The 20,091-nt window shown below is 38.7% G+C and overlaps 1 protein-coding gene across 3 annotated transcripts in view; it reads left to right on the forward strand.

The window, feature by feature from the left end:
- The window catches only part of LOC102287021 (uncharacterized), a 194,547-nt gene that overhangs the window by 64,224 nt on the left and 110,232 nt on the right, over positions 1–20,091 (forward strand). The window lies entirely within an intron of this gene.

Below are 20,091 nucleotides of genomic sequence, written 5' to 3' on the forward strand. Positions count from 1 at the left end.
CCTCTTTCTGGAGGCATTTGAGTTTGTTTCCTGTCTGACTTCCCAGTGAATAGAAGATTTCACCTGTGGCTGACAGGATAAACACAAGTGAGAACTGGGTTTTTCAGAATTTTTCATGAGGCAAATGGGAAGATGTTTTCTCAAAGTCGAAGAGGTAGGTCCCTTTGGAGCACACTGCTCACCCCATTGTTAACCCAGACACATGGAAATCGTCCTCATAGAAGTCATCTTTCTTCTTCGGTCTGTCTCTCACTTTCTCATTTTCTCTCTCCACCTCTTTCTCACCCTCCTATCCAATCTCACTGGTTGTTTTTACGTCCTAAGTATTTCTGGCCTCTAACTTCTGTTTCCATTAACAATACTCCAGATTGAGCCACCATCATCTCTTACCCAAATTCCTCCAGCAGCCTCAAAACGGATCTGCCCATTCTGCCCTGTCCATTCCCTCACAGTAGCTGGTGTGGGCTCATTTTATTCCATTCTCTGCTTCATCCAGAGCTGGCCTTCTTTTGATTTCTGTGGCATGCCAGGCTCCTTCTCTTATCAAGAAACACGCAGTCCTCTCACTGCTGAAACCTTGGCCTCTGTGCAGTGGTGCTGAATCAAATCTTGAGATAAGAGTTTGGGGTGAGTCAAAAAGAATAGCTTTATTGCTTTGCCAGGAAAAGGGGGACACAGCAGGCTCCTGCTCTGAAAAACTATGCTTTCCAACCTGGGAGGAGTTAATGAGGAATTTGATAGCAACGGTTCAAGAGTGGGGTTGCTGACAAGATTAGGTTGTATGCAGGGTCTCAGGTGGTTGGTCTCCCGATCTTGATGCGCTTCTCTGGTCCCTTTAATCTTGCCTCAAGTGGTTTCTTGGCTGCTTCTCCCTTGATTAGCAACTGTTCAAATCTGTCCTTTGGAACTCAGGGAAGGTCATGGAAGCTGGAGTCTTGCCTACAAGAAACGAGGGACAGAAAGGCTTCCATGCCCAGGAGCCCCACAGGGCCCTGCTTGGTTTCACTCTCTACCTGGAGAACTCCTTGTCCTACTTTTTGCATGCTTGGAATCTTCTCCTGTATTATGTCTCAGCTAAAATATCACCTCTCTAGAGAGCTCTTTCTCAACTAAGCAATTCTTCATCACTTACCCTCTATTATTCCCCCTCTTTTCTTCTTGGCACTTATTGCAGATTTTATTTATTTCCTTGTTTAAGAGGTCTTTTTCAAAAACTTAGGTGTGCAAAATGGAATGTTATTTCTCTATAGTTGAACCTAAGCCAGCTCATGAGTTCCTATTTTGATTGGTGATGGGGCGAGGGGAGGTGTCTTGCCAACTCAAGGTAAATTCAGGTAATTCCGTATTTTCTCACTTTCTTTTTAAAACATTATTATTTTATATTGGAGTATAGTTGATTTACAATGTGTTGGTTTAAGGTGTACAGCAAAGTGACTCAGTTATATACATAGATCCATTCTTTTTCATATTATTTTCCTGTATAGATTATTTCTCAGTTTCTTTTCGGTAAATTTTCTTTCAATTAAGAATGTGTTCCTGGCCCAGTGGTTAAGACTCCATGCTTCCACTGCAGGGGGTACAGGTTTGATCCCTGGTTGGGGAACTAAGAACCTACATGCTGTGCAGCACCGCCAAAAATAAACATATACACCTTTCTTTACCAAAAAAAAAAAAAAAAAAGGAATGTGTTTAGTTCACCTTTCTCATTTTCTTCTCCTTGAGACACTTAAAATTCTGGAGACGCTCAAGTGTTTTCTTAGCATCAAGGATAAGGTGTCTGGTTTGTACCATTTACTGTTGATGGCCCCTACTTAATGTATATTGAATTATGAATGGAATCAATAAATAATACCCCTCTTCCTCTCCCAAATTCTGATCAGTTGAGCTATAAGATAGAAGAGGAAGGCATATGGGGGTGGAAATAGCACTGTTCTTATTATTAAAGCTGATGTTAGAGAATGTATTTTATATCTGTGGGCAAGTAGATTTGCTTGTCACTGCTCTAGCTTCAGAAAACATTCTTAAAATAGTCTATAACAGTAAATGCTGAGGTGGTTTTAATTAGAAAAAGAACAATGGTTGTCTTATCTTTATTCTCCCGTGTTTCTGCCTGGGGTGGGTGGTGGCAGCGGGGAGGGAGTGGTCTTGGTGAGTTTTTACAACACAGTTTTAGTTATTTCTTTTGTTCTATAACAGTGTCTGGTCATATTCAGTTCAGTTGAATCACTCAGTCATGTCTGACTCTGTGACCCCATGGACTGTAGCACACCAGGCTTCCCTGTCCATCACCAACTCCTGGAGCTTGCTCAAACTCATGTCCATTGAGTCAGTGATGCTATCCAGCCACCTCATTCTCTGTCCCCTTCTCCTTCTGCCTTCAGTCTTTCCCAGCATCTTTCATATCTGGTTGTATTAGGCACATTAGCCATTCCATAAATACTTGTTGAATGACTTTTCCTAAATGTGTTCATTTAGCTTTAAAACAGAAATGTTGGGAAATACGAATTATTTTATAGATTTCATTTCATATGGATTTTATTTATTTTATAGATTTCATGTGTGTGCCCTTTAGGGGAACAAAAATTCAATAGTGGAAGTAGGTAGGCAGCCTTTAAGATTTCCCCCAATGGTCCCTAATTCCTGGTTTTTAAAGCCTTATGTAATCCCTTGTCCTTGAATGTAGGCTGGCCCTGCACTCATTTATAGCACATAGAATATGGCAAGGAGAAGGCAATGGCATCCCACTCTAGTACTTTTGCCTGGAAAATCCCATGGGCGGAGGAGCCTGGTAGGCTGCAGTCCATGGGGTCACTAGGAGTCGGTCATGACTGAGCGACTTCACTTTCACTTTTCACTTTCATGCATTGGAGAAGGAAATGGCAACCCAATCCAGTATTCTTGCCTGGAGTATCCCAGGGACGGGGGAGCCTGGTGGGCTGCCGTCTATGGGGTCGCACAGAGTCGGACACGACTGAAGTGACTTAGCAGAATATGGCAAAGCTGGTGTGATGTCCGACTCTTTGTGACCCCATAGACTATGCAGTCCATGGAATTCTCCAGGCCAGAACACTGGAGTGGGTAGCCATTCCCTTTTCCAGGGATCTTCCCAACTCAGGGATCAAACCCAGGTCTCCACATTGCAGGCTCATTCTTTACCATCTGAGCCTTGATGAAAGCCCACTTTGGAGATTAAGTGACATAAATAGCATGGTTTCTATCTTGATCTCCCTCTCTCGCTCTCTCTGAGGGCAGTCAGATGCTACAGTGGGAGCTGCCCTGTGAAGAGGAATCATGTAGCAAGGAACTGAGGGTGGCCTTTGGCTAACAGCCAGCAAGGAATTGATGCCTTCAGTCTAACTGCTCTTGAGGAAATAGATATTGCTGACAACCATGTGAATGAGCTTCAAGGTAGATCCTTCCCCACTTGGCTTGAGCCTTCAGATGAGGTTGCATCCTACCTGACAGTTGGGCTGCAGTTTTCATGAGAGAACTTAAGCCAGAGACATCCAACTAAGCTGTGTCCAAATTCCTTACCCACAGAAACAGTGAGAGAGTAAATGTTTATTGTTTTAAGCTTTGAAGTTTGGGGGTCATTTGTTATAGTACAAATAAATAATACAGTATTTATGTGAAGTAGGGATAACAGAGTGTATCCTATCCAGCACCTAGTAGTGGGGGGGGGCACTCAGAAGGTGCTCAAGGCATGCTTATTAATATTTATAAGTGATGTATGTGTGTGTGGTCAGTCAGTTGTGTCCGACTCTTTGCAACCCCATAGGCTGCAGCCCGTCAGGCTCCTCTTGTTCATGGAATTTTTCAGGCAAGGATACTGGAGTGGGGTGCAATTTCCTACTCCAGGGGATCTTCCCGATCCTGGGATCAAGCCTGCATCTCTTGCATCTCCTGTATTAGCAGGGAGATTCTTTACCACTAATACCACCTGGGAAGCCCTTATAAGTAGTAGATAGTGAAAATATTTGTGAAATTTTTCTGGAATTGACCTGTATACACTGCTATATATAAAACAGGTAACTAATAATGACCTAAAGTGTCGCACAGGGAACTCTATTCAGTACTTTGTAATGGCCTATCGTGAGAAACGCTGGGCTGGAGGAAGCACAGGCTGGAATCAAGATTGCTGGGAGGAATATCAATAACCTCAAATATGCAGATGACACCACCCTTATGGCAGAAAGTGAAGAAGAACTAAAGAGCCTCTTGATGAAAGTGAAAGAGGAGGGTGAAAAAGTTGGCTTAAAGCTCAACATTCAGAAAACAAAGATCATGGCATCTGGTCCCATCTCTTCATGGGAAATAGATGGGGAAACAGGGGAAACAGTGTCAGACTTTATTTTTCTGGGCTCCAAAATCACTACAGATGGTGACTGCAGCCATGAAATTAAAAGACGCTTACACCTTGGAAGGAAAGTTACAACCAACCTAGTCAGCATATTAAAAAGCAGAGACATTACTTTGCCAACAAAGGTCCATCTAGTCAAGGCTATGGTTTTTCCTGTGGTCATGTATGGATGTGAGAGTTGGACTGTGAAGAAGGCTGAGCACTGAAGAATTGATGCTTTTGAACTGTGGTGTTGGAGAAGACTCTTGAGAGTCCCTTGGACTGCAAGGAGATGCAACCAGTCCGTTCTAAAGGAGATCAGTCCTGGGTATTCTTTGGAAGGACTGATATTGAAGCTGAAACTCCAATATTTTGGCCACCTGATGTGAAGAGCTGACTCATTTGAAAAGACCCTGATGCTGGGAAAGATTGAGGGCAGGAGAAGGGATGACAGAGGATGAGATGGTTGGATGGCATCACCGACTCAATGGATGTGGGTTTGGGTGAACTCCGGGAGTTGGTGATGGACAGGGAGGCCTGGCGTGCTGCAGTTCATGGGGTTGCAAAGAGTCGGACATGACTGAGCGACTGAACTGACTGACTGATGGCCTATATGGGCAAAGAATCTAAAAGAGTGGATGTATGTGTATGTATAACTGACTCACTTTGCCTGTATACCTGAAACTAACACACCATTGTAAGTCAACTCTACTCCAATAAACATAAAAAAAATAACACGTACACACAAAGCAAAAAATTTTATGTTGCCTTGAAGGAAAATGAGGTCTTTGAGGGAGAAGGCAAACAACTGTAGAGAGGTACTTATTTGTCTTTTGTCTGTGTTTATTGTTGAATAGAGCTGTCTGTAGTAATTGCTGCTCCCAAAGTGACAAGGTTGAGGAGGGAACATAAACAATTACAGTGTATCACATTAGGTAGACTATTGAAAATGACACCTGCAAGAGAAAATCACATTGAAATATAGGCTAGACAATGTGGTCGAGGAAAAGAGGGCTAAGGCAGTGCAGAGGGACCTTGGCTTTGGATGAAGTTTACAGATTTTCGTTCGGGGCTTGTCTTTATCAACATCAGTTACGACACAGTTCTGCCATTACTATATTTGGTGTATTAAGGTGAAATATTTTCATCATGTCTTTTTCCACTCTGGAGGGGCCAAGAGGATCTGATATTGTTGTATATAGTCTCTGAGAGAAGGCAAACATGCAAGAAGTGGGAACGGATAGTGGTTGGGAGCATGAGCCCTGTAATCAGATTGTCAGAGTTCAACACTGAGCTCCTTGGCTTTACTTACTAGTCATATGACCTGTGGCATGTTGCTTAGGATCTTTGAGCCCCAGTTTCCTCAAGTTGAAATCATAAAACAGTACCTGGTGGCAGGAATAGATATCCATATAAAGATTTATCATAATATCTGTCACGTAACTGTTAGCCCTCGTTGATGATTATTATTAAAGGTATGAACCCTCTGGCTGGCATGTAAGTAGGCATGCAATTAATATCAAGTTTCCTGCCCCTTCTTTTTTCCCCTTATTTCCTAAAATCTAGCCCATAATATTTTCTGAATTCTGTGTGTGTGTGTGTGTTCAGTTGCGTCCAACTCTTTGCAGCCCCATGGGTTATAGTCTGTCAGGCTCCTAGGGCCATGGAATTTTCCAGGCAAGAATACTGGAGTAGGGTGCCATTTCCTGCTGCAGGGGATCTTCCTGACCCAGGGATTGAACCCACATCTCTTACATCTCCTGAATTGGCAGACAGATTGTTTACCACTAGGGCCACCTAGTTCTACTTGTAGATTATCTGTTCTTCCAATTAAAGAAACATTTTGATGCAGGAAATTTAAAAAATGCTCTGCTTATTTAAGGTTCATTTCTCCTTTTCCTCTTAAACGTTTTAATGTTAGCAAAGCCTTCTAAGATTTCTCAACATAAAACTGCGATCATCAGCTTGAAATCACTAGGTAACAGCAGAGTTTTTTTTCTGTAAGTTTAGAGATTAGTAGCCAGCTGAGTTAGAGGAGAGATTTCTGTCATCTAATTATTCTGGATATTTAAGAGCCAGTGCTAGTTCTTTGTATTCTCCACGAGTATCTAATTAGCAAGAAGAGTTGTTAAGTGTCTGAAATTGGAGGAAGACAGTGAACTCAGTGTTGTATCAACATGATGGAGTGTTGCAGGAAAATTACAGAAGGAAAATGAGCATTAGGGGATTGTTTTCAACAAAGTGCACGAGTGGTAACCTACATTAAAATAACTGTTTTTCCTATTAAATAAAACTTAAATTTCAATTTGATAAGTTTCACATTGAAATTATTAATAAACTCTCAAAATCTGCCTTTGCGAGCTTTTGCACTTAAAATAATTCTCTTGAAAGGAGTAATTTTTTTATTCTTATCACCAGCTCAGTGCCTACGATTGAACTGAATTCATTACTCAGTTCCTAGGAAGAGATTAAGCATATCAAGCACAAATAAATTAGGATATTGCCAAGGAGCTGAGAAGTTTACAAAATTCAACAAGATCAGGTTTTCATGATCTAAAGGAAGAGGGGATTGTTTAGAATATTGAACAGTAGAAAGTGAAAAAGTGAAGTCGCTCAATCGTATCCAACTCTTTGTGACCCCATGGGCTGTAGCCTACCAGGCTCCTCTGTCCATGGGATTTTCCAGGCAATAGTCCTGGAAAGGATTGCCATTTCCTTCTCCAGGGGATCTTCCCAACCCAGGGATCGAACCCAGGTCTCCCGCATTGTAGACAGACGCTTTACCATCTGAGCCACCAGGGAAGTCAACATTGAACAGTAGAGAAGAGTTTAAATGCAGAATAAACTTAATATAAGAAAATAGCATCTTGAAACGGAATCCTCCAAGTTCAATGTTTGGTTCAAGTTCAGTTCTTCCTGAGTGTTGAGGTGATTTTGTTCATTTGTTCTTTAACTCTTGTCCGTGTCAGGTTCAGGTACCCAAGCGTTATCTCTAAGCAAAACCACTATGGATTTACTTTGCTCATTCATTCACTCATCCCTTTGATTCATTCATTCAACAAGTACTAATGAGTACCTACTATCTGCCAAGCCCTACATTAAGCCCTGGGATATAGTGATGAACCAAACAGGCCTGGGTTTTGGGAAATGCTGCCTTTTATATTGAACCCCATCCTCCTCTATGGGAATATTCACAGTGCCTGTTAGCACATGAAAGGCTCTGAGAAGTCCTGCAGCAAGGAAGCCTGTTTAACCTTCTTTGACATAATGTTTCCTAGATGATTTTATCCTCAAGGGGCACACGCTCTGGGAAATCTAGGTTAAGATGAAATATGCTGCCAAGAAAGATAGGATGACATTAAATAACAAGGCAAGGGAAGCACTGTTTTAATTCATACTTGTTGATGGCAGGAGCTCTGTCAACAAGAGCTTGGCACTGCACTTAGTGAAGACAGAGTACATTACTGCCTTGATTTGGTTCAAGACCCTTCCTATTCTCCATTCTGCAGTGACCATATTTTCCAGCTTAGGAAATCATACAAGTTCAATATGATCAAAGAAAATTTTCAATTTGTTAACAATGGTTGTGGAGCTAGCTTCTTGCCAAATAGAACCTCCTTAACATTCATGACTCACCATTTTGGGGTTGAGTGATGTGGTTGAATTGGATTCTGTAAAAAACATTCCAACAAATATAACTGATCTGAAAGAAGAGGTAATCTGCCTTCTTTAAGAACTGCATACTTTGATAAAGTTAAAATATCCACCAAAGCTATTAGTGCATTGCAAAACATAGGAATACATGCAAAGAAATGTAAGCACATGGTACTTTTAATTTTTCAGTGGCCCCGGGGCACCGTTATCTGCTCTTTTCTGGGAAATCACTCATCATGTAGCTATCAGGAAAGAGAGCACTTCAGCCTCCTTTCTGGGAGAAATCCAATGCAGTATGGATATTAATTAAATTTATTAAACAAATAACACAGCGACTCAGGGAAGCAGGGGTCCATCTGCCAGTTCTGCAGACAGATCTCTGCAGAGATGCGAGCTGAATGGTAGTTAAAGCGAAGTTGCCGAGCTCAGCAGATGGGCTCTCGTCTCCAGTGGGGGAGATTTGGTGGCGGTCCAACAACTCTTTTCCCCCTCCAGGTTTTTGTTCCTTGCAACTGTGATTGAAGAAGCCCTTCTCTGTCTTTTCCCAGCCTTGTGCCTCTCTCCCCCCCACCCCACCCCCTTTGTTTATGTGAGCAATGTTTAAATCTGAGTGATTTGTTAGAGAGGCAAGTCCCGGCTGATCTCATTTTGTGTGTGTGCTGTAAAGCTCAAGCAGAAAATAATTAGGAAAATGTAATCCCATTGACTTTACACCCCACTTGTGTACATTACAGCAGCTCAGCCTCATGCCCTGGAATAAAGTCTCTGAACAGATTTGAATTTAGTAAGCATCCCCATTCTCTGCATTTGGAGTTCTCATTATTCTGAGGTTTAGATCCTTATTATTTTTGAACTTGTTCCTTAGATTACTTTTAGATCTATATGCCTTTTAAACAATGCATTTTAAGGATTCTTGTTTAGTCCCCCCCCCCCAAATGTCTTCTGTTAGCAAGTATCTAGGTGCCTTAAATCCCAGTGTCTCCTTCACTTGCCATCTGGGATGAGATGTCATTGACAGTGTTGGATCAGCACATTTGTGATCTGCTGTGTCTTTTAGAAACTCACTTTCCTACCTCCCAACCCATCTCTTTCATCAAAAAGATGTTGAATTTGAAACTCTTCTGTAAGGAAGGACCACTTTGCTTTCAATTGATTATCATTTCCCAGCATTTGGCAGGCTTTTTTTTTTTTTTGACAAAAGCCCTCTTGGACAGAATTTAATGCTGCAGTGTTAGATTCATGCAAATCATCTCTTATCCCCCCATTCCTTATCACTACCTGAACCTTTGCAAAAGTTATTTTCTAGAAGACTTTCTTTCTTATCTCTGGCTATGTCCCCTCACCTGGGATCAGTGCCTTTAACTGGGGAAGGAGTTGGGGGTGAGGGGAACCACACAAGCCCTGCTCAGCAGATTGTGAGCTCTACTGTTGGCAAACTTTTGGACTAAATAGGTGCCACCTTGGGCTGAGTCCTGAAATGCCTTTGCCTTGGAGAGATAGGTCTGGTTCCAGCCAACCTGCCAGTGGGAGATATTTGCAGAGATAAAGGTACCTCTGTGGAGTAGAAATTCCTCCCATCAGAATGTGTTCCATCCCTCCCTACTAAATCCTTAATTTTCTGCCAGTAGAGATCTCAGCTGGTTATAGAAGCCAAAGAAAAGAGTAGGTGAATCTGTGATCATGATTAATCCCCAGGTGTACTGACTTTTATGGGAATGTGGAGGTGAAACTCTTAATCCAGTTTATAAGAAGAACCATTGAATGGATCCATTACCAATAGCAGAAAGAAGTCTTAGCTGGCCAAGCCCCTGTCCAACCAGGATGATCAGGTCCTTTCTGCTACACATGAAGCTGTTTGGCCAAGTCCTTTCTTGAGGTTGATATTGGTCCAAATTTGTGCTTTTTGAACCCAACTTGAAAGTGGAATCTCAAGAGTTGCAATATTTTAGCTTCTGTTGTCAGCCTCTGCCCCTCACTGAGGTTCTAACTCTTCCTCAGGCCAGGGTAGTATCAATAATATGAAGGCTTCCGTTACTATGGCAAATTGTTGGAATTAGGTGGAGATTTTTGTTTTTCATTAGAGCCCTGCCAAGGGTTATTGTGAACTCCAAGAGTTACCGTTACAGCCCAGTCCTTTATGGAGTTTAAAAAGGCTCAGCTCAAAAGATGGTCATGAAATAGCTGGTGAAATATGTTTGTTTACCAGGGAATTGTAGGTGAACTGCCAATTTATTTCTCTAATTTGTTGGAAGTCAAACCTGGCTTGGGGCAGGAAGAAGGCTCTACATTTTGAATTCATAGGCTATTTACCAGTGTCTGTTCTGCCTCTCCTTCCACCCTAGTGTACCTGGGCTAATTTTGTCCTCTGATTTAAATTGCAATCTAGTTGCTCTGGCATCTCAATTTAAGGGAAGATTGGACGTTGTTTTTCAAAGGGAATTGCAAGTGTTTTACTCTTGTCTGAAAACAGATTGTGGCTTCTTTCCCAAGGATAAGCTTAGAAATTACATATAAATCTCAGGGTTTCATTCGTAGCAAAATGTTTTCAACCCCCTTGTCCACACATGAGTATAAATGAATAAAACAGAGAAAAAGCCAGAAAACACCCTGACAGTGTGTGAATATTTCTGATCTGCTTCCTGAGCCTGCCAGCCTACTGAACACATTTTGTTTACTCTACGGTTTCTAACTGCTTTATTGCAGATTTTGTAGGCAGCAGGACAGTTTGGGACTAAATGCATAAAAAAGCTTTTGATTGGTAACCAAGTTAACATTCATCTGCAAGGAACTGGAAAGTAGTTTTTAAAATGACAATTTATTTTAAAATTCTGACAAGGCCAGGTATTTTTCACATTTTTAAAATTTGGATTTGATGTACTTTTCTTCCAGGAGCTTGGGTACAAACTTGAAAAATATTTGGTCCAGAGGCTCCACTCTTACTCCTTACTCTTACTCTTCTGATCTATATTTTGCAAAGGAACCATTTTGGGGGGTAATAATATCACCAATCTTACAGTAACTGTCTGCAGAATTAAATGCTGTGGCTCTTCAAAGCATGTGCTTCCTTGTCTAGGAGAGCAACCCCAGAGTGGTATCTTTGAGCAAATGTGAGTGAGTTCAGGCCTCAGAGGACACAGCCCAGATCCTGAGATTAAAAGCACAGGCTCATGGTCACTGTCATCCTTAACAACATCATATTTTATTTCCAGTGCCGTGTCTGGAGCTTTTCATAATGCTAGATATGATAAATATTGATTGTTGGTGAGATTTGCATTTGGTTTCCAGGAACCAAGCAAAATAATCCAGCACTTTTTGTTTTGGCCTCTGACTATATGAGTCTTCTCAGGCCCAGGAATCCCTTATCTTTGCAGTGCTTCAGAAAACTGCCTTCAATTCTCCTCATCTTGTCTTCTGAGGTCAAGCTAGCATGATTCTTTTGTGCTCACTCTACAGAAGATTTAATTCAAATTCAGTGTCTTATAGTAGGAAAGAAATGTATAAGACAGCAAGCCCATCTCCCTCCCAATGACAATCATGAAGGAGGGGATCATGCCATTTGTCCACTTATAACAGCAGAGAGTTAACCCCCATATTGTAGCAGTTTTTTAAAAGTCTTGGTGACTAGAAACCTTTTCTATATTCTAATAAGAAAAAAAAAACTCTGAGAAAACCTAGAATTTGTTTCTAGAGGTGATGATAATAAAGTCACAATTCAACTCATTGGTGTCATGATTTCCTTTTCTACGTAGTATGTCTTAAAATATGCTTTCATTTAAGGATAGCTAGCGAACATTGCTTTGGAGAAGGCAATGGCACCCCACTCCAGTACGCTTGCCTGGAAAATCCCATGGACGGAGGAGCCTGGTGGGCTGCAGTCCATGGGGTCGCAAAGAGACAGACACGACTGAGCGACTTCCCTTTCACTTTTCACTTTCATGCATTGGAGAAGGAAATGGCAACCCACTCCAGTGTTCTTGCCTGGAGAATCCCAGGGACGGGGGAGCCTGGTGGGCTGCCGTCTCTGGGGTCGCACAGAGTTGGACACGACTGAAGTGACTTAGCAGCAGCAGCAGCAGCGAACATTGCTTAGGTACTTACTATGTGCCAGTTCCTGCTGCAAGTGCTTCACGTATATTATGCTATTTAATTTTCAAAATATTTGATATTCTCATCTTAAAGATGAGGAAATTGATACTAGGGGATGTAGAATACTTGCCCAAAGTTTAATCTTAGTTATCTAAATGAATCTAAAGTCAGTAAATACGTACAGAAGTAAATGAAAGAATGAACTTGCTAAGCAGTGTCCAGATGACCCCAAAGTAAAAGAATAACATTTAATTGGTGTCCAGTTCTGACCCCATTGAAATTAATTTTTACTGATGTGAATGCCCTTGGATGTTTTAATATTTGCTAATAAACTCTTACTAGCTGCATGGCCTTTAATACGTTGCTTAACCTGTCTGAGTCTCACTTTCTGGTTATAAGGATGTCAGTAGTTACTGTCTAGGATTGTTGAAGAATTAAGTGAAATAGTCCATAAAAGAGTTTCACATAGTTCTTGGAATTTAGTAAGCATTCATTAATGGTTGACCATTAACCTTTTATATTAATGGAGAGGAATGAGGTACTTGGATCAGACCTGATAAGTATGTAAACATTGATGGTTTCATTTGCTTTAGATGAAGTCAGAGTAATGTGAATATGGCCCATTCCATTACTTAATAAGCTGGTAAACTTTTCCTTTGTGCCAAATAGTACTAATGGAAATATAGAATAGAATTACAGAAAAAGTGTGGTTTTCCGGTGACCCATAATGACCAAAGGCACCATGTACTGCATTTCTCTTACACGCTGACACTTTGAAATAAGGTCTAAAAAAAAAAAAAAAAGAAATAAGGTCTAATGAAGAGAGCTGGTTACACTGAGATGATAATAACAAATTCAAGGTTGTAGGTTTGATGCCTGAAATAAACCAGTTAGTGTGATATAAGGAAATGGTCTGCATTTTGTTGCAGACAGGGCTGGAATATTGAAGATGACACACGATGAAAAGGAAGAAAGGTGACTCCTCACCCCTGGAAAGGCCCCTGAGACTCAAGTTCCACACGTTTGTCAGTGTCAGCTGAATTTTTGAATCCTGATGATGTGTTAGGCCCTGTGCTAGGTGCTTTCTATCATCTTATTAAATGTAATATCAAACAGCAATGTAGGTATTCTTTCCCCAAACATTAATCATTTATGAATCTTAGAGAAGTGAGGAATCTTGTCCAGTTTCCCTTGAAGAGCAAGTGGTGGAGTTGGAACTTGATCTTGGTTTTTCCACCCTGAATTCTTGACCTCCAAGCTATGCATTTTTGCTTCAAGGTGGTTATACGGTGTTCACAGCTTTGTTAATGAAAGCCACTTGACTTCCTTCTGAACATAAGATGTGTTTTTGCTTAGTACTCAAAACATTTAAAGACTATGGGATGCTAGCAAAATCATGAAGGTGACTCTGACAACCATCCACTGAATGAGTTTAGTGCTATTCTCTCGTTACCCTGTTTTCTCATTCAAATGAACCTTTAAAAAGTTTCATATATTCATTTAACTACTGACTTCATAGGGTAAGAAGAAGTAACAAATTATTTAAGTAATTCACTTTACTTACTCCTCTTTGTGATATTTTGCCTTGAAATTTGTGTACAATATGCATAATTCATGTGTCATAGAGTTAAAATAATTTCTAAAGTTTTTAGTTTCAGGTAAGTATGCTGTTGCTGCTGCTAAGTCGCTTCAGTGTCCGACTCTGTGCAACCCCATAGATGGCAGCTCACCAGGCTCCCCCGTCCCTGGGATTCTCCAGGCAAGAACACTGGAATGGGTTGCCATTTCCTTCTCCAGTGCATGAGAGTGAAAAGTGAAAGTGAAGTCGCTCAGTTGCGTCTGACTCATAGCGACCCCATGGACTGCAGCCTACCAGGCTCCTCCATCCATGGGATTTTCTAGGCAAGAGTACTGGAGTGGCTTGCCATTTGAGTCATAACCAGATATCAGATACCCAAAGATACCCAGATTACTGTAGTTAAAATATTTCCTGGAGCAAAAATCAAACATTTTAGAAACGGGCATTAATTCTGTTAGACTCATTCAAAATAATGTTTTAGCAGAGTAATATTTGGTGGTTCAAAAAGCCCAAAACACCTGATATTTCTAAAAGTCCTGGGCATAAATCTGGGCTGTAAATTGGCTTGATTCTTATATGATCACTTTCCTTCATGCTATTTCCTGGTCCTTGACAGGCTCCAACCCTGATCAGGTATTATCTACTTGTTGGTTTTTGGGTTTCACAGAGGATCAGATGAAATCAAATGAATTGCTTATGCAAATTTATCAGCACTTCCCAAAAAAGAGAGCACCCCCACCCCCAACACATACGCATTGATTGATAAATTTAGCAACTGTTCTTAGTAATTGACAGAAAAAATTTATATAATGGGCTAAAATGTAGCCTTTGTTTACTTAAACAGTATTCAACCTTAGTGAAAAACACTGCTGGGGCCCTTTAAAATTTTTTTTGGTCAGATTTTTAATTCAACTATAAAAACAATTCAAGTGAGAAACTTCAGTGCATTGATTTTGTTCTTTGAGTCATGGCACTGTAATTAGCTGAGTTGCGTTTTAAATGCAGCACAAGAACATCTTTCTTGTCTGTTTATGTCAGAAAAAAACGGCTAATGAGCACTTATCAAAAAGATGAACATTTTTTCATTAGATTAAGTAAAATCAAAACAGATTTATAATGTACTATTATGTTTCAGCTTGGAATCAGTTGAGTCAAATAGCTAATATCTTCACAGCTTCCTGAGAATTTCTTTGCATGGCAGGATTCTCCTCCCCTACACATTTAGACTTGAGCAAAGTGCCCATTTGTGATAACTTTCTTTGTGGAGTCAAGGCGCTTTCCCAGAGGATTTAGAATTCCATTAATATTATTTGGAAAATCTGAATATTTGTGAAGCAGTTGTCAAAATTGATTTCCTTTGGATTATGCCAGTATGCTTTGCTACTTAATGATACAGTTCTTTAAAATTGTTTTAAGAAATGATTTCCCTCTACTTCTCTTGGTGGTCAGTCAAAATGCCAACTGATACTCAGTACCATACAGAGCACTCTTCTCTTTTCAGATTTTTGTATTGCTTAAGTGGATGAATTTTGGCCTGTGTGTTACCAAGAGGAACAGATGTTGCAGGTTGATTCCTTAAGAAAGTTTCATATAAAGATGTGCAAGTAAAGAAACTTCTCTTTTTCATTGTCACTTGGATGGCAGTTTATTTTCAGGTCATCAAAGATTTTAAGTAATTTCTTGCTTTCTACTGCTGCTGCTGCTGCTGAGTTGCTTCAGTTGTGTCCAACTGTGCGACTCCATAGACGGCAGCCCAGCAGGCTCCTCTGTCCCTGGGATTCTCCAGGCAAGAACAATGGAGTGGGTTGCCGTTTCCTTCTCTATGCTTTCTACTAGGTGAGAGTTAAAGTCCATTTTTATCATTGGCTGCTTGTGGCTGTGTAATTACGTGCATATCCACAAAACAATCAATATAATAAGGCATTAAGTGAATAAAGAAGAATCTTGACTCCCTTAAGTTTTCTGAGTTTGCATGAAGGTGAATGGACAAGAGATAGATTCCTTGTATACATAAAAAGGAAAAATAAATTGTTTTGGACACTAGATACTTAATTTAGAGTAATGAGGTAATTTTTGTTCATATCACACTCTTTTTTGGAACAAATTTTGAAAAGTGAAAGTGTTAGTCGCTCAGTCACGTCTGACTCTTTGTAACCCATGGACTGTAACCCACCAGGCCCCTCTGTCCATGGGATTTCCTAGGCAAGAATACTAGAGTAGATAGCCATTCACTTCTCTGGGGATCTTCCTGACTCACGGATTGAACCCAGGTCTCCTGCATTGCAGGCAGATTCTTTACCGCCTGAGCCACCAGCTGCTACCATGCTGATGCCGTAAGTATAACACCTTTACAGATGAAAGAAGCTTGATGAATTTCTATAAAGTCATATACTTGTGTAAATGCCACCCCAGACCAAGGTGTAGAACATTACTAACCCCACAGAAGCCTTCTTTATGTCCCTTCCCTCGTTCCAAAGTAGCCGTCATTCTGATTTCTAACATTGTAGATTATTTCTGATGTTTTGGGAATTTACATACCAGGAATCATACAGCAGCTACTCTTTTCTGTTTGGCTCCTTTCACACAGAATTATGCCCGTGAGGTTTATTAATGTGGTTTTACGTAGCAGAAAGTCATTTTTCAAGGCTGTATAGTATTCTGTTATATGGATATCTGCTTTTTGTTTATCCATTGTACTACTGATGAATACTTGTGTTGTTTTAAGTTTGGGTCTGTTATGAGGAGCACTGCTATGGATGTTCCTGTATGTGTTTTTTGGGGGGACATATGTAGGGATTTTTACGAGCTATATAACAAGGAGTGGAACTGCGGGGTCACAGTATATAAAGTTGTACACTTTTAGTAAATATTGTGAAATAGATTGCTAAATTCTATTAATATCTACCAGTTTGTACTTCTACCAGCAGAGTATTAAAGTTCTAGTTGCTCCACATCGTCATCAACAAAATTAAAATTTAGCCATTATGAGGGGTTTAGAAGTGAAATAACTGTGGTTTTCATTTACATTTTCTTGATGGCTCATACTCATGCTCTTTCCTGGTGGCTCAGATGGTAAAGAGACCATCCTGCATTGCAGGAGACTCAGGTTTGATCTCTGGGTCAAGAAGATCCCCTGGAGAAAGAAATGGCAACCCACTCCAGTATTCTTGTCTGGAAAATCTCATGGACGGAGGAGCCTAGTGGGCTTCAGTCCATGGGGTCACAAAGAATCGGACACGACTGAGCAACTTCACTTTCTTTTCTTCTTGATGGGTAATGATATTTAGTACCTTTAATTATATTTACTGGCCAGTTGAGTATCCTCTTTCATCATGTGCCCATTCAAGTCTTTAACTTTTTCTTTTTAAATTTGGGTTGTGTAATTCTTTTTCATTGATCTGTAGGGATTCTCTATATATTTTGGAGAAGGAAATGGCAACCCACTCCAGTATTCTTGTAGTTCTTTTTGGATATATGTATTACATAACTCACTGGTGTCCTTTGATAAACACCAGTTCTTAATTTTAATTTAAAAGAAGTTAAATTTATTAATCATTTCTTTTATAAGTGATTTTTGTATCCTTTTGTATTAAGAGATTATTCTGCTTACCCCAATGTTAAAAATATAGTCTATAATACTTTCTAGAAACTTTATTGTTTTTCCTTTTACATTTAAATCTATAAATCATATAGAATTGAGTTATGTGCATGTTTTGAGATGGGATAAAGTTTCATTATAAAATACAAATTATTAAAAATATTATCCTTTCCCCATTGCATTTCAGTGGCACCTTTTTCATAAATTATTTGGTCTTATAAGGATGGCCTGTTTCCCAGACCCGCTATTCTATTTCATCAGTATGTTTGTTCATCTTGTGCCAACACCACTGTTTCAATTATGCTATATTTATAATAAGTCTTGATAATTGATAATGTAAATTCTTCAACTTTATTCTTTTTCATGTTTGTTTTGACAGTTCTGTCTTTTACAGTTCTGTGTAAAATTTATGATCAGTTTGTTAGTTTTCATAGAAAAGCCAGCTGGGATTTTAATTAGAATTTATTCGAACTTAAATAGATCAATTGGGGAGACCCCCCCATTACTTGGTCTTCCAAGTTATGATATAGCCCTCCATTTATGTCATTCTTAATTTCTCCTGGCAGTGTTTCATAGTCTTCAGTACATAGGTCTTGCACAGTTTTGAATACTTCTGTTTCTAGGTATCTGGTATTTATCTTTTTGATGATAAATATTCTTAGGTAGCATATGTTTTACTAATAAAAATGGTATTGTTTTAAATTTTCCTTTTCCAGTTGTTTAGTGTTAATATCTAGAAACACAATTGACTTTTAAGTACAATTTAAAGGAACTTTGCTAAATTCACTTTTTAATCCTTAATAGATTATTTTGAATATTTTAGGTGCGTACGCATATCATCTGTGAACAAAGGTGATTTTTTTCCTAAAAACAATCACTTAAATTTTTTTCTCTTGGACCACAGTATAATGTTTAATAAAAATGATCGCAGCCATTCTGATTTCATTTCCAATTTCAATGGTAAAGCTTTCACTATTTTACCATTAATATACTTAATGTAGATTTTTTAAAAGATATTCTTTATTAGTTAAGGCAGTTTCTCTTATTCCTGCTTTGTTAGGATTTTAATATGAATTGACATTGAATTTTATCAAGTGCTTTTTTAATATATTAGTGACGATATAACTTTTGTTATTTATTTAGTTAATGGGAGTAAATTATATTTATGGGTTTTCAAGTTTTAAATCAGCTTAGTATTATAAATTAAGTTGGTTGAGATCTATTCTTTTATATATCCCCAGCTTTGACATGCCAATATTTAATTTCATTTTGCCAAATTATTACGTCTGTGTTCATAAGAGAGATTGGCTTATACTTTTCCTTTCTTGTAGTACTTTTTCTTTATTGGTATGTTTTGGTATCAAGGCTGTATAGGCCTCATAAAATGTGTTCAGAAATGAATTTATTTTATCTGTTCTTTGGAATAATTTGTATAACATTGGTATTAGTTCATGAAATAAAGGACTTACTTATGAAGCCATTTGGTCCTAAGCTTTTCTTTGTCGACAGGCTTTTAATTATAGATGCATATTTAAATGGATATAAGGCTATTTGAATTTTCTATTTCTTCTTGTGTCAGTTTTGGTAAGTTAGTATCTTAAAAAATGAATTATCCATTCCACCTAAATTACCAAATTTTTTGATCTAAAGTTATTTATAACATCTTATCTTTTTTAATACCCGTGAGATCTGTAGTGATATCCCTTTTTTGTTTCTTATATTGATAATTTGTACCGTCTTTTCTCTTTATACTCACTGTTTTTTTTTAATCAATTTTGTTTGCTTTGTTTTATTTTCTCAAAGAACAAACTTTTAGCTTTATTATATTTTCTGCTGCAGGGATTGACAAAATATGGCCCATGGGTCAAATATAACCCATTACCTGTTTTGTAAATATGATTTTGTTGAAACACAGCTGTGTCCATTCATTTTGTATTGACTATGACTGCTTTTGCATTACAATGGCAGAGATGAGTAGTTGTAGCATATGGCCCACAAAATTTAAAATGTTTACCATTTGTCCCTTTACAGAAAAAGACTTCTTCTCTACTGTGGGTTTTTTTTTTTTTTTTTGGTCTATTTTCTTGCCTTTTGTTCTTATCTTCATTATTATTCTTGCACTTTCTTTGAGTTCAATTTGCTGCTCTTTTTCAAGATTATTGAGATGGATCCTTAGATCATTCCTTTTCATCGTTAGATTTTCATTTAACTATTGTGTTTTCTCTAGCTACAGGTTAGGTATATCCCATAAGTTTTTATATGTCATATTTTTATTGCCATTCTGTTGAAAATGTTTTCTTATTTTCCATTGTGATTTCCTATTTAACTTTATTTATTATTTGGCTTTTGGAGATTTTATAATTGTGTTTTTGTTGTAGTTATTGTTATTGATTTTTAGATTAATTCCACTGTGGTCAGAGAACATACTCTGATTTTAATTCTTTAAAATTTGTTGAGACTTGTTTTATGGCCTAGTATATGTTTTATTTTGGTAACTTGTATATATACCTGAAAATAATGTATATTCTCCAATCAGTGGGCCCTGTGTTGTTTTTAATCATGTTCAATTTTCTATAGATTAATTTATTTTCTGCTTCTCCTTTGAGCTATTGAGAGAGGTGTGTTAGAGCTACACATTGTAAGTGGGAATTTATTAGTCCTTTCGTTTTGTTAGTTTTTACTGTATTTGAGGCTATGTTATGAAATCTTCCTGTTGAATTGACCTTTTTATCTTTACCAAAGTTTCTCTTTTGTGTGTAGTAATACTTCTTGCCTTAAAATCTGTTTTGTCTGTCATTAGTATATCTATGTTACCTTTTTTCTTGTTTATGTTTG

Source organism: Bos mutus, chromosome 15, assembly GCF_027580195.1.
Source record: "Bos mutus isolate GX-2022 chromosome 15, NWIPB_WYAK_1.1, whole genome shotgun sequence".
Lineage (NCBI taxonomy): Eukaryota > Metazoa > Chordata > Mammalia > Artiodactyla > Bovidae > Bos > Bos mutus.